Raw genomic sequence first — 12788 nt, 5'->3', positions numbered from 1 at the left:
ATCATTGTGACCAAAGAGCTGGAAAAAATCACCTTGAAGGAGAAAGGGATTTAATTGGGGCTCACGGTTTAAGAGGCTACATACAGGCTACCATGACAAAGAAGTCTTGGCTCCAGAAGCTTCTTTACATCTGAGTGGATCAGGAAACACTACAAACCTCAAGGTCCATGACGCAGTAACATACTTCCTCCAGATAGGCCACATCCATTCAAGGACCCACAACCTCTCAAAACAGCAATGACTAACTGGGGACCACATGTTCAAGAGGCTGCAGAGGACATTTTATGTCCAACTACAGCACACACTGAGGAAAAAAGTAAACTTCAAACGCATTGCCTTTACTCCAAACACAGGACTTGAGAATAAAGTTACTTTAAAAAAAGAACGTGGGTAAGTAGAAAAGTAGATATTTTTTATTGAAATATCTCATGTACTGTCTAAGAATGTGACATCCCCAACACTAACACATCTGACAGCTAGGTCTGCTCATGGGTTGCCCAGTTATGGCTCTAAATGAATAAGGGTTAGCAGAGTGTATGTAGAATATCAAGTCCGGGGCTACATTTGCACATTTCTACCGAATGGCTCTTTATATGCTGCCTTAGTCCACTCTACCACACGATCTCAGAGGTGAAGAGCCCTGACTTCTGGAAATTTCAAGTATGAACAAACATGCCCATAGGTAGTGAAAAGGATCATGATAAAAATCTACTTCAACAAGTGATAGAGTGTTTCTGAGTTGTCGGGCCTGGTATGAGTATGTCCTTCCATAACTAATACCTTTTCGGCAAGGAGCTTGCATTGACCTATATAAATCTACTTGATACATTTTAGCTGCTGCATACGATATGTGCAATCTGGGGATACCATACAACTGAGCCTTCTCCCTACCTACTCCTAAATATTTAGATTGTTTCAGTTTTCTTCACACTACAAGCAATGCTTTAGAAAAAAGTTTAAATACATCTAACCTACAGTGCTTCCCAGGTGATAGATCTAAAACAGAAGTAATCAGTCCTTGGATGTGTATATACTCAACTTTATTAGATGGTTGTACCAACTTATGCCATTTCCTGCCTGCAGTGTATGGTTGTGTTTAAATGAGCGGACACGGGGCAGAGCACACCTCCCTCCATATTGAAGCTGCGCCTTGTTCAACCAGCTACAGGCCTCAAGAGAACAGGAGACAGCTCAGGGCTCAGCACTCAAGTATAACCCTTTGCAGAGTTTCCAACCCATTAGCTCACTATGCTGGCTAAAGAACTGGCAGGATGCCATAGTCACGGGACAACTGCTTAAAACGCTTTGTCTTTATGAACACATACAAACACTGTTGGCTCTTGGTCCCGAAAAGAACCCTGCTACTTTTTCCAACTCTTATTCTTTAATTTGGTCATTCCACAGACATAGTCTAAAGATCTATGTACAAGCTCAAGCCTAAGTTTTGTTTCTGTATGTTAAAGATATATCACTCAGAAAAGTGTCACAACTAAAAAGGAGTTAAACATATGAGTATCAGATTATGCCATATATTACACACACACACGCACACGCACATACACACACGCCATGAATGACATGAAGGGCTCTTAGCAGTGAAGACAGGACACGTGGTGAAGGCCTGTAGTTTTAAAATGAACACTGGGGTAGGCCCCTGCTTCGGAGCTGTCATTTTATTTGACTTTGTCCATATGTCAAGTGTTCGGTTTTTAATCTGGAGGCTTTAATATTTCTTTTCGTCACTTTCACTTATTTGCAGGTTGATTACAACAGACTCTACTATAATAATGTGCCTGGGATTTGCTGCGCTTCTTGGATCTGAGGGTTTAGATATTTTATTAAACATAACTTTCTTTTGCATTTTTCCTCATTTACATTTTAAGAACACCCTCATCTCTATCCTGGCATTTCAAATAGACAACGAGCTTCACTTGGTCCTGCCTAACATTTTCTAAAAGCCTTTGTACATCATTTCTATAACTTAAAAAAAAAAAAATCTTTGCTAACTCATTTGCCATTTCTGAATCTATTCCTATGATTAAGAACTGTGCTGGCTTTCAGTCACATCATTCTGCTTCATTAAACATGTAGTGACTTCTGAATTGGACTCAGGGCACTTGGAACATTGGCCGGATTTTCTTTTTCTCTTTCTAATCTGCCTGTAAAATGTTTTGAATCAATTAATTTCTTGGCAAACCAGCTCCATCCAGGCTTGCTGGCTAGCGACTGCAGCCTGACTGCAAAAACATGAGCTCTCTAGGGACTCCACTGAATAACATAGGTGCTCATAAGGCCTGGCTACTTTTGTCACAGCGTGAGTCACTCCTCCTTGTCGAGCTTTTAGTAGTTAACAGCTCCTGGGTGTCGTGTTGAGCCTGACTTAGGAAACCTCATTCAATGCATACAGTTCTTGATAAACAGCTGAAGCCACAAAAAGACCCTGAAGCAAATCGCTGGGACACTTCATAGGAAATTCCCACCTTCAACACTTTGCTCTACAAATTCCAGTAGCTTCAGTCTCTTTGGAACCTTACTTCTGTGAGAATGAAATGCTCAGAGTTCTTCATCCTTGTGCTGGGCTCCCTAAAACACCTCGAGGCAGAAGGCTGGGCAACTGGAGGAATAACCTCTCTCGTGCATCACTCCCAACCATCTGATAACAAGTTCTGCAAACTGCTGTCTTACTTCTTCTCTTCCATTCAGCTTTCTAGCTGTGCAGGGCAGGAGCTGAGGCCAGTACCACACACACCGGTGTGGACAGTGAAAAATAGCCTACTGTCCAGTGGGCCTGTTGAAACTAAATGGAACATAATTTATTTTTCAATATCCAATCTGAGAATCTGCAGTTTTAAAAACCACTACTACTATCAATTCTTTCTAGCGTTCTATTCATCTTGCCTTTTCCTTTTTTTTTTCTCTGTCCTTCTGGAAACTGAACCTAAGGCTTCACAAGGCTAAGCATGTTCCCACCAATCAGCAACACTCCTAGCCTGTATTAATATATATTATATATAATACATATATAATAGATACTATAATATATTCTATATTATAGAGTATATTATACATAATATACTACTATACATATAGAATATACTTCATGTGGCTTAGGCTGGCCTTGAACTCACTATGCAACCAGATGTCCTTCAATTCCTTCCTGATCCTCCTGCCTCCACTTACTGAGTGCTACGACTCACTATGACAACTCAAAATCAATTTCCTTATGAGCCTCTCTTTTTCATTTCATATTTATGTGACAGGGATAGATTTTATTTCTCCTCAGCTTTTAATAAAGGAAGCTAAGAAACTAATGTTAACGATTTTAGTCCCACCTTTTAAAACCATCCTATACTGAAAGTCTCGGTAATCCACAATTATAATTTTATCAAATATCATCCAAAGCAGCCTCTTCAACATTAGTTCACGCTTTTGCGCTCTTGTCCTTTTAACACATCCAGACTCTGCGCAGCTGCTTCAAGCCACGCCACATCAATCACAGATGACATCTACTCCAGCTGCAGTGCCTCAGTCAACTGAAAGTCAACACAGCCACATCCGCGCAAGAGCACCAGACCTTGGCCAGCAGCTGCTGCTAGCACGTCCCAAGAGCTGTCCCCAGCACCAACAGACTAATACTCTCAGCAGTTCATATTTAACCCAAGGCAGAAGTCCCAGGGCACACCGCGGTCACCTGTTCAGTCAGGCTTCTTCCTCCTCGTGATCATCACAATTCAGTCAAACACTTCGCCTAACGGGAAACACCTCTGTGTTTTCAATGTTCAAACTGGCAGTCTCAAAATCAGGTATACGTTATTTTCCTCAGAATGTACAGATTAGAAAAAAGACACCTTTCTCCATTAATAAGTATTCAGTACATCAGTTGCTTAGCTTCTTACACTATTTTAAGGCAATTTTAAAGATGATTTTTTTTTTCTTTTAGAGATCACTGGGAAGACAAACACTCTACTAAGAAGTGTTTAAAGGATACAATGCCTGGCTAGTACAGGTTATAAAGGTCTTGACACTGACTCCTCCTCCTCTCCAGTTAGGGCAAGGCTGAAAGGCTAGCCTGATGGAGAGCTCTCTGAATGGTTGGTTAAGACCTGTTTAGTGCAACACCAAAGCTCACCTTCCCGTGGTATCTCCACTCCCCAGGAAGGAAGGGGTTTAGAAAACATACACATTAAATTTGTGGCATAGGATATAGTATCTGGCAGCATGCTAGACATTGATTAACACCCCGAAAATACTGTATGTATAATAAGAAAGCCCATGGCCACTGGTCTTCTGCCCAGTCTGGGTATCTAGTCACTTCTCCCTGGGTTCTGAATCAACTGGAAATAAGAGCCAGCAGGTAAAGAACCAGGGTATCAATCGCTAATAAAGTACACACTCAAGCTGAGTAAGGATTGTGAGGCAGCTATGTCACAAGCCCCCAACCTCTGCTATGCAGCTACCAGGATACCACAGTCAAGCATCCCTCAGCACAGGGCTCAAGAGGATGGGAAAATGCTCCTCCCTCCACCTTTGTGGTTCCCTACCAGCGGCAAGCTTTATGCACACCAGAGAATCCTTCACAGTTTGGCTGCTACCAATGCCAAACTCATTTACATTCATCAAAAACCAGGGCAGAAGGTCTGGAGAGTCCTTAAAAAGCACAGGAGCCTGGCAGTGGTGGCACACGCACTTATTTCCAGGGCTTGAGCGGCAGAGGCAGGCAGATCTCTGAATTCGAGGTCAGCCTGGCCTACATAGAGAAACCCTATCTCAAGAAACCTAAAAATGGAAGAAAAACAAACAAACCAACCAACCAACCAACCACCACCAACAAAAACCACAATAATCTAAATCTATTCACAAACGTAACTGTGGACACTGTTACCATGCTCCAGCGCAGCTAGAAAAGGTTACCAGAGAAACACTTCAGGCTACTACAGCGCGTCTCTCCTGCTTTACTTTGTCAGGTTCTCACAGGTTGGTCCAACACACACAAAGGCTCCCAGGAACTCCCAACCTGGTAACACACTGACTTAAAAGAGATCAGCACCTATCAGGGGCATCTAGTGACAAATAAACAGTTTTATAAATGCTTTCCGTCAGTGCCTCAGGGAGGTAAGGGTGGTTTAGACAAGACTCTCAGTCAAGCTGCTGTACGTGGAGAACAGCAGCCCTGCCTTAAGACTGGACTGAGGAATAGAGGCGACAGAGACAACCATCACTATGAACATGCTAATAAGAGCAGTGCGTCTGGAGAACGGGGCATTTGTGTATTTCTAAAAATCAATCTGTTCGCTTCTGACTACCAGCATCAGGAAAAGCTGAAATCTGATGAATGTTGCTGTTACCAGTCTTACCACTACCTCGATCAGGGTACCTGGGCTTTCCCAACTGCCTAGCAGCAAGCCTTCCCGCACAACCTCACAGTAAAGGGAGAAGTGAACAGAAAATGCTTCACCATTTTGGCCTCCTGATCATTTCTTCTACAAAATTACTTGGCCTTCACATGACAGGGCCAACCCCCCACTTCTGCAAACTCAACATTGTGAGCATTCACCATACGTTAATTCATGGCATGTTCATCACATGATAAGAACACAGGCACCTGTGTAGTTCCTGGCCCCAGAAGTCACACAGCCCAGTGTTAGCGCCCAGACATGGACATAAAATCTAAAGCTGATCTGCTTAGAAAGGAGGGCAAGTGAGTTTACTTTTAACTTGAGTATACAGGGCATCTCGTCAAGAGAAGGACAGTGCTTTCTTCTGTGTGTCACAATAACAGAACTGTGCGTGGAAACCGTGCCAGGAAAGCAGTGGCGCCTGGAACTGGAAGTGGTCAGAAGCAGGGAAGCGGATCTTAGCAGCGCTGACAGTTCATCACGTTCCTCTCAGGGCGGCAATCTTTACCAAATTTACCGGGTTCTTCTCACAGCAGCTCTGAATCATAACATCAGCGCTTCGGTGTAGAGTGTGTTTCCAACACTCAATTAAGGAAAACTTCTAAAGGCCAAACTACATGCACTGGGTGAGTGTTCAGACAGGACTCCTGGGGAAGCGGCAGGCATACAAGCAGCCACGATTACAAGTGTGCACGAGCAACCTACACATTTCAAGTAGACAGTCTTAGGTCAGACTAGCCAGCCTTCCCTTTCCCCAGACAGTGCAGTACAGCCTAGAAAAACCAGTCCATCCAAACACCATTTCATACGTTGCCTGGTAAGTTAGAACTGATACAACAGAACATCCTGAGCAAAAACAAATAAACAAAACAAAACAAAACAAAAAAAATAGACAAAGTAGAACAATACAGCCCAAGACAGCCCATAGCCACTTATGTTACTAATCCACCTAGTTTTTTTCTTTCCTGGTAGACAGGCGTGGTGATTCAAGAATCCCGTTTGTTCTCCTTCCTCCCTGAGTGAGAAAGGTGGGCAACCAGCCCTCCAGCGACAATACAGGTTGATCATCTTTAGTTTAAAACTCCAAAATCTGAGCTGGCAAGACGGCTCAGTAGGTGGAGAAGCAAGCCCGACAACCTGAGTTTGGTTGGGAATGGGAGGCCTGAACTAGCTCCTGATAGTTGTGCTCTGAGCTCCACATGTGCACCGTGGCAAACGTACGATAGGGGTTGCTGACATATGACACCCTGAGTAGGAAAATGCCACACCTGAGCTCAAGGGACTGTTGCAAGCACATTAAAAAATAACGTTCAGCTGTGCAAGTGCTATAAACCATTACTATCAGCTGGCGTCCTCAGAGGGCTATCAACCTCGCAAATCAGGGAAAGGGGCCATCAACCGAAGAACTGCCTCGACCAGGTCGGCTTGTTGGCGCACTGTGGGCCATTTTCTTGATTGCTAACTCGTGTATGAGAAAGGCTAACCGGATATGAGCCAGAGAGCAAGACAGAAAGTGGGCTCTCCAAGGTTTGTGCTCCAGGTCCCTGTTTGAGTTTCTGCCCTAACTTCCCTTGGCAACTGGCTATAACCAGGGAGATGAAATGAATCCTTTCCTCCCCCAAGTTGCTTTGGGTCTTGGTGTTTATTATAGCAGCAGGAAAAGAAACCAGACTCGGTCCCATCTCCACAGTGTCTCATTAGGTACGTGCAAGTATTATACGATCTGAAGGATGCGGGCCCCAAGCACTTCAGAAAGGCAACACTTAATCTCCATTAGGGAATGGAATTGCTTTGTAAGGTGCAGCCTGGCCCTCTTGCTTGCCGACATGTAGGTCTCTAGTTTCTGAGCCCTTCTGTCTTCTGTCTTCCCAGTCACCCTGCAGAGATTTCCCCTTGTAATCAGTAGGTAATTGGAAGGTGCTGTGCAGTCTGCTAGGTAAAAAGGCCATTAACAGTCTTGCGGGGCCACGCGCCCTGGGCTACGCTAACAGCCAGCTTGGTGAGAAATGCACATGGTGCAACAGCAGCAAGCATGATATGGGGTGAACAAGCATTTTCTGACTGGATTTAACGTCATGCCTCAGGAAGAGATGCGTGCCTGATACTCTAAGAAGCAGTGGTTGGGAAACTCATAGGACTCACAGGAGAACTTACATTTTGGTAAATGGACACAGTCAAACTGCCCTCTAAATTCCTATCTCTAACCCCACAGATTAGTGCAGCTCTCAGACCTCATCACCTCATCAGAGGTTGTGTGTGTGTGTGTGTCTGTCTGTGTGTGTGTGTGTCTGTGTGTGTGTGCATGCAGTGGATAGATAGCGATTAATGCGAAAAGTCACAGCTGATCAAAGTCTAAAGCATAAGTTCAACGGAATGCTTAGCCACAAATGCAGTATTTATATCACACTACCTCCCTAAGGCTCAGGGGCCATTGCAGAAGAGGGGTGGAAAGATGAGGAGGCAGAGGTAGTGGAGGACTGGACCAAAACAGTGTCTTTTGGACACGGCTGACTGCTGCACCCATGACCTCACAGCAACACCCATGACCTCACAACAGCACTCATGACCTCACAGCTGTACCCATGAACTCACAACAGCACTCATGAACTCACAACAGCACTCATGACCTCACTGACCTCACAGCAGCACAAAACCAGTATAAGATCAAGTTCCTACCCCTAACTCAGGAACTACTGACAACTGAGAGCTTCCAAGGGAGGAAAGCCACTTTTCTTTCAGGGTGCATTCCTAAGTAGGTCGACCACACTCTGGTGGATGGTGGATGTCGCATCTATGAACATATGGGCAGCAAAAATCTCAATCAGTGAGCTACTTTAAAAAAAGGAGGACATGCAGTTGTTGGGGGAGGCAGTGGGGGAAAGATGGGGAAGTAATTAGTGGGTAAATGTGACCAAAATATATCAATGCATGTATAGAGTTCTCAAAATTAATTAAAATTGCGATTATTTTTATTCAAACTTTTTTATTTAATATATTTTGATCATATTCTTTGCCCTTCCCCAATCCCTCCCAGAGCCTTCCCCCACATCTCTACCAACCAACTTCATGTTCTTTATCTCTTTCTCTCCAAAAAGAAAGAAAAAAGAAAACAGGGTGTGGTGGAGCGCACCTGTAATCCCAGCACTCAGGGAGGCAGAGGCAGGCGGATCTCAGAGTATTCGAGGCCAGCCTCATCACAAAGTGAGTCCAGGACAGCCAAGGCTACACAGAGAAACCCGTCTCAAAAAACCAAACCAAACCACACCAAACCAAACAAAAAAGAAGGAAGGAAGGAAGGAGAGAGAGAGAGAAAGAGAGAGAGAAAAGAAGACAGAGAAAAGTCGGAAGATTTTAAGAGTTGGAGGTGGTGGGTGACACAAGATGGCTGAAACACTTACAGCCTGTGACAGGACACAAGACCTTCACAGGCGAAACCAGACACAATCCTAGCATGAAAAAGGAGAAGTAGACAAAAGTCCCACCAAGAAACTTACTTGCAATTGACACCTGCTGGGAAAGGGAAAAAGGGCTTTCTCCACTGGAGTGTCCCTAGGTACCTTAGATACTGTTCTATTGCTGTGAAGAGACGTCGTGTCTAAGGCAGTTTATAAAGAAAGCTTTAACTGGGGGCTAGCTTATAGTTTCAGAAGGTGAGGCCATGACCATCACGGCAGGGATAACGGCAGCAGGCCGGCAGACAGGCATGACACTGGAGCAGGAGCTGAGGGTTTATATCAGATCCACAAGTGGGGCAGAAACACGACCTGAAGTATAGAAATAGCTTATGGCGAAATGTGATAAATATCAGGATTCAGGATTTAAAAAAAGCTTTCAAGAATAAGGTGTGTCAGAGTTAGTTCCCTAGTGTAGGACCCAGCTGTCCGCATCCTTCCCACTTCATCCATTTCCACAATCCTCGCTCCGCAGCGCCCCCTGCTGGGAACACAACCTCAGTGTGTTTGCGTTCTTAGATTTTTTTTGTTTGGGTTTTGGTGGTTGTTTCAACCTGAAATGTTCAGAAATGACTTCAAAATAAGGAAGGTTTTTTTTTTTTTAAATTGGGGGGGGTGGTCTGACCTACCCTAAAAAAGCCATGTGTCCCTTAACTATACTGAACAGCTGACATCTTCCCATCTAGTCAAATGACAGCTGTTTTGTGCTATGCCCCAGCCCCCTACCTCCACCCCCCTTCAAGTTTTCCCCACTGGCACTGCAGTCTGAGGTGCACAGGACTGTGAAGGAGAGGTGGCCCGAGGTCCCTGGAAGGCAGGTGAGGAGGAGGCAGGTGAGCAGGCCAGGCTTCCCAGCGCTGGGAGGCATCAGGAGAGTGGCTGGTCTGTCACTTTGAAAGATCCCTTTTGAAAAGCGTGGAGGTGTGAACCTCACAAAAATACCCCGGGAAGAAACAGAAGCTTGGCAGGGCAGATGAATGGATAGCTAGGGAAGAACAGCTAAGCCCCCAGGAACTAACGGGAACCCTGCCATAAAGGGATGCCGAACAACCGAGACAAACCAACCCAAGCAGATGGCTCAAGCCATACCCTACCCTTTTCTCTAATTCCTTCCTTCATGGCTACCTTAGATATTAAAACTAGAAGCACAGCCTTCCAGACCTCACCTCACCTGACACCCTAAAGACCCAGGGCCAGAAAAACCCACATGGAGACTGGGTTTCAATCTGGACTGCAATGACTTTAGTGACTGTCGCTAAAGGCAACAACAGCCAGACACTCAGGCTACTTCCCTCTGGGAATCCACCTTCCCTGCTCCAGGTGAGAGGCCTGTTTGGAAAAGCAGAGGGAGCACTGGAAAAGGAAGGTTACTGACCAGTGGGACTTAGACTATAAAGTGAAGTTCTCTCTTGCGTACAAGGCGATAAAGACCCGTCCAAGCAGTCAAGGCAGAGGCCCCAAACATAAGAAGGAAGGTAAGCCACACTCTCCAACAGCAGGCCAAAGGGAGGAGGGTGGAGGCAGCTCCGGCCTGCCCTACAGCATTTTCTAGCCTCATCCCCAAGGATGAACAATGTACCCCACTTCTCTCATACCATCTTCTCGGCCAGCAAGCTCATCCGGTCACTGAGACACTGCTGAATGCAGCATCCAGACTCTCAGAGCCCGAGGACAGGAAGGAAAATGGCTCTACTTGCCCATGTATTTATATACTTATTTCAGCTTATTGCTTCTGTGCAGAACACAAACACCCTTCATTTACTGCCACTCTTGGATGGCCTCTTTCTTACTGATGAGGGAGGCAAGCTGCACGGTGCGTGCTAGGGATATAAACAGTTTGGGATGTCATCCGTCCATCCACGGCTTGCGTGTTGATGGTGCCTGACGCTGTCTACGCATTGAGACAGCCACTCGCTCTCAAGGCTGTGGTCTAGACTGTGTTAAGTCTTAGGCGAATGCAGTCAGGTTGGCTTGAAGATTGGCTTTCTTTTTCCTTGGCTAATGGCATTAATCATACATGTGCTAAATGTGTACATGAGCTACTTCCCCTCTGTAACATTAGATGCTCACAGCAGCAGCATGGTAATAACTACAGGGAACACTCAGGGTGTCCCTGAATGAATGAATGAATGAAGAAAAATGTAAATACACAAAGCCAAATCTTTTCGGTTTCAGAAAGTAAGGCAAGTGTTCAGTACAATGAACTTTGAGGGCCAGGTAAGTGCCACATGGTAGACACGGAAGGACACAGAGGGGCACAGAACGGTCACATACAAAGGGACAGGAAACAGAGGAGCAGCTGCTGGGCAGTGGTGAAAGATAGATGAGGGGGCTTCATGGGCACTGAGTTCCAAACTTGTGAGGTGAAAAAGTCCTCAAGATGATTGCAAACTGGTGACCGTTGTAAACTGATATAAATGTATACTTGATTCCATGGAAACTGTGTTATATATTTATCATCCTATATATTTTGAAGTTAAAATAAATCAGTGCAAACCTAGCTGCTTCTATCAGTTGCAGGTAGAGATCAGTGCAAACAGCTAAGTGCCAAGTTCTGCCATTCTTTGGTTAAGGTATGCTGGCACTCAATTTCAACGTTCCTGCAATCATAGCAACTAAATAAGCTTGATTAGAATAGATTACCTGAGAGCTGAACTGCAGCTCAGCAAGTAGAGAGATTTTTTAGCCCGCATGAAGCCCTGGGTTTGATCCTCAGGACCACACAAGTCTATTGTAGAGCCAGACAGCCATCAGCCAAGCACTGTGGAGTGAGAGGCAGCAAGCTCAGGAAGTCAGGTTCATCCTGAGCCACAAATCAAGTTCAAAGTCGGCCTGGGCTACACCAGACTGTCTCAGAACAAAAACAGGCAAAATGAAGTTATTAGTTCACAAATTTCTCTAAGACAGTAAGTTTTCTACTTTACAAAAAGCCAGGGGGAATAAAATTTGAACCTGAAAATACACTATTTTAAGTTTCCCTCATCAACAGCTGTCCAAGTAAAGAGAGATATGTGAGATTTAACATTTCAATTTTTTTGGTAATATAACCTCCCAATTGCTTTCATTCAGATGAAGGTGGAAAATGTGCCTTATCTGTACACATAAGTACACAGGAAGCAAAGACAGAAAGTCTACTGAGATGAGAGATATAAAAAAACAAACATAAAAAAAAATGACAGTAATTATACAGGAAAAGCTGGTATAGTGAAGAGCTAGGAGAAGAAAAATCACAGGGAAAAAAATGCATTTTAAGAAAACAGAATAAGGCCTCTAGATACATTTCATATTCCTTTAAAATCTGGAGAATTTTCCTGAGACTGGCCAGACGGGGAATATTTCCAGGTTAGCCAAGGGACTTCTGTGACCACTGGCTAATGCCATTGGGCGTGACTTGGTTCCAGGAAAGTTTTCTATACAAAAGCAGGCCGCGTTAGGCTGAGAGGCAGCGATCTGCTGACTCCTGCTCTATAGAAATGAAGGACAACTTAAACTACTACACAAGAAGACACAAGGACAAAACACTGTCATGGCTCTTCTCTCCCTCCAACCGGACTCGGAAATAACAATTAAAATTTTCAAATATTCCTCTCCTGCTGAAGTCCCACCTGCCTTTCAGCAAAGGGAAGTGCCTCGGGGTGCCCCGGTGGATCCCTGCCCACAGTGGGGTGTCACATCCCACTCTCAATAAAACACCCAGCTCGTCTCCTACCCTTAACACCCATGCCTTAGTACATAGGCAGGAGCTCCGACCTTACTATGCAAACGCCAAGTTCCTTCACGGCTGACTCTCAAGACACAGGAGGCGACATGGCCACCTGATTTCAGGAGCACGGCACTTCAGTCATTACTGTTAAGACCCTCCCGAGGGATGTGTGGATACTTACAAAGTGGGGAAGTGTCTAATGCCTAGGAGCAGTCATCACATGGGGGAAGCACACAG

The 12788-nt window shown here is 44.8% G+C and overlaps 1 protein-coding gene across 1 annotated transcript in view; it reads right to left on the bottom strand.

Annotated features, from left to right (window-relative positions):
• Positions 1 to 12788, bottom strand: part of Prep (prolyl endopeptidase) — a 95137-nt gene that overhangs the window by 54110 nt on the left and 28239 nt on the right. The window lies entirely within an intron of this gene.

Source organism: Meriones unguiculatus, chromosome 20 (genome assembly GCF_030254825.1).
Source record: "Meriones unguiculatus strain TT.TT164.6M chromosome 20, Bangor_MerUng_6.1, whole genome shotgun sequence".
In the NCBI taxonomy this organism is placed as follows: domain Eukaryota; kingdom Metazoa; phylum Chordata; class Mammalia; order Rodentia; family Muridae; genus Meriones; species Meriones unguiculatus.
This window is presented reverse-complemented; position numbering and strand designations above follow the sequence as displayed.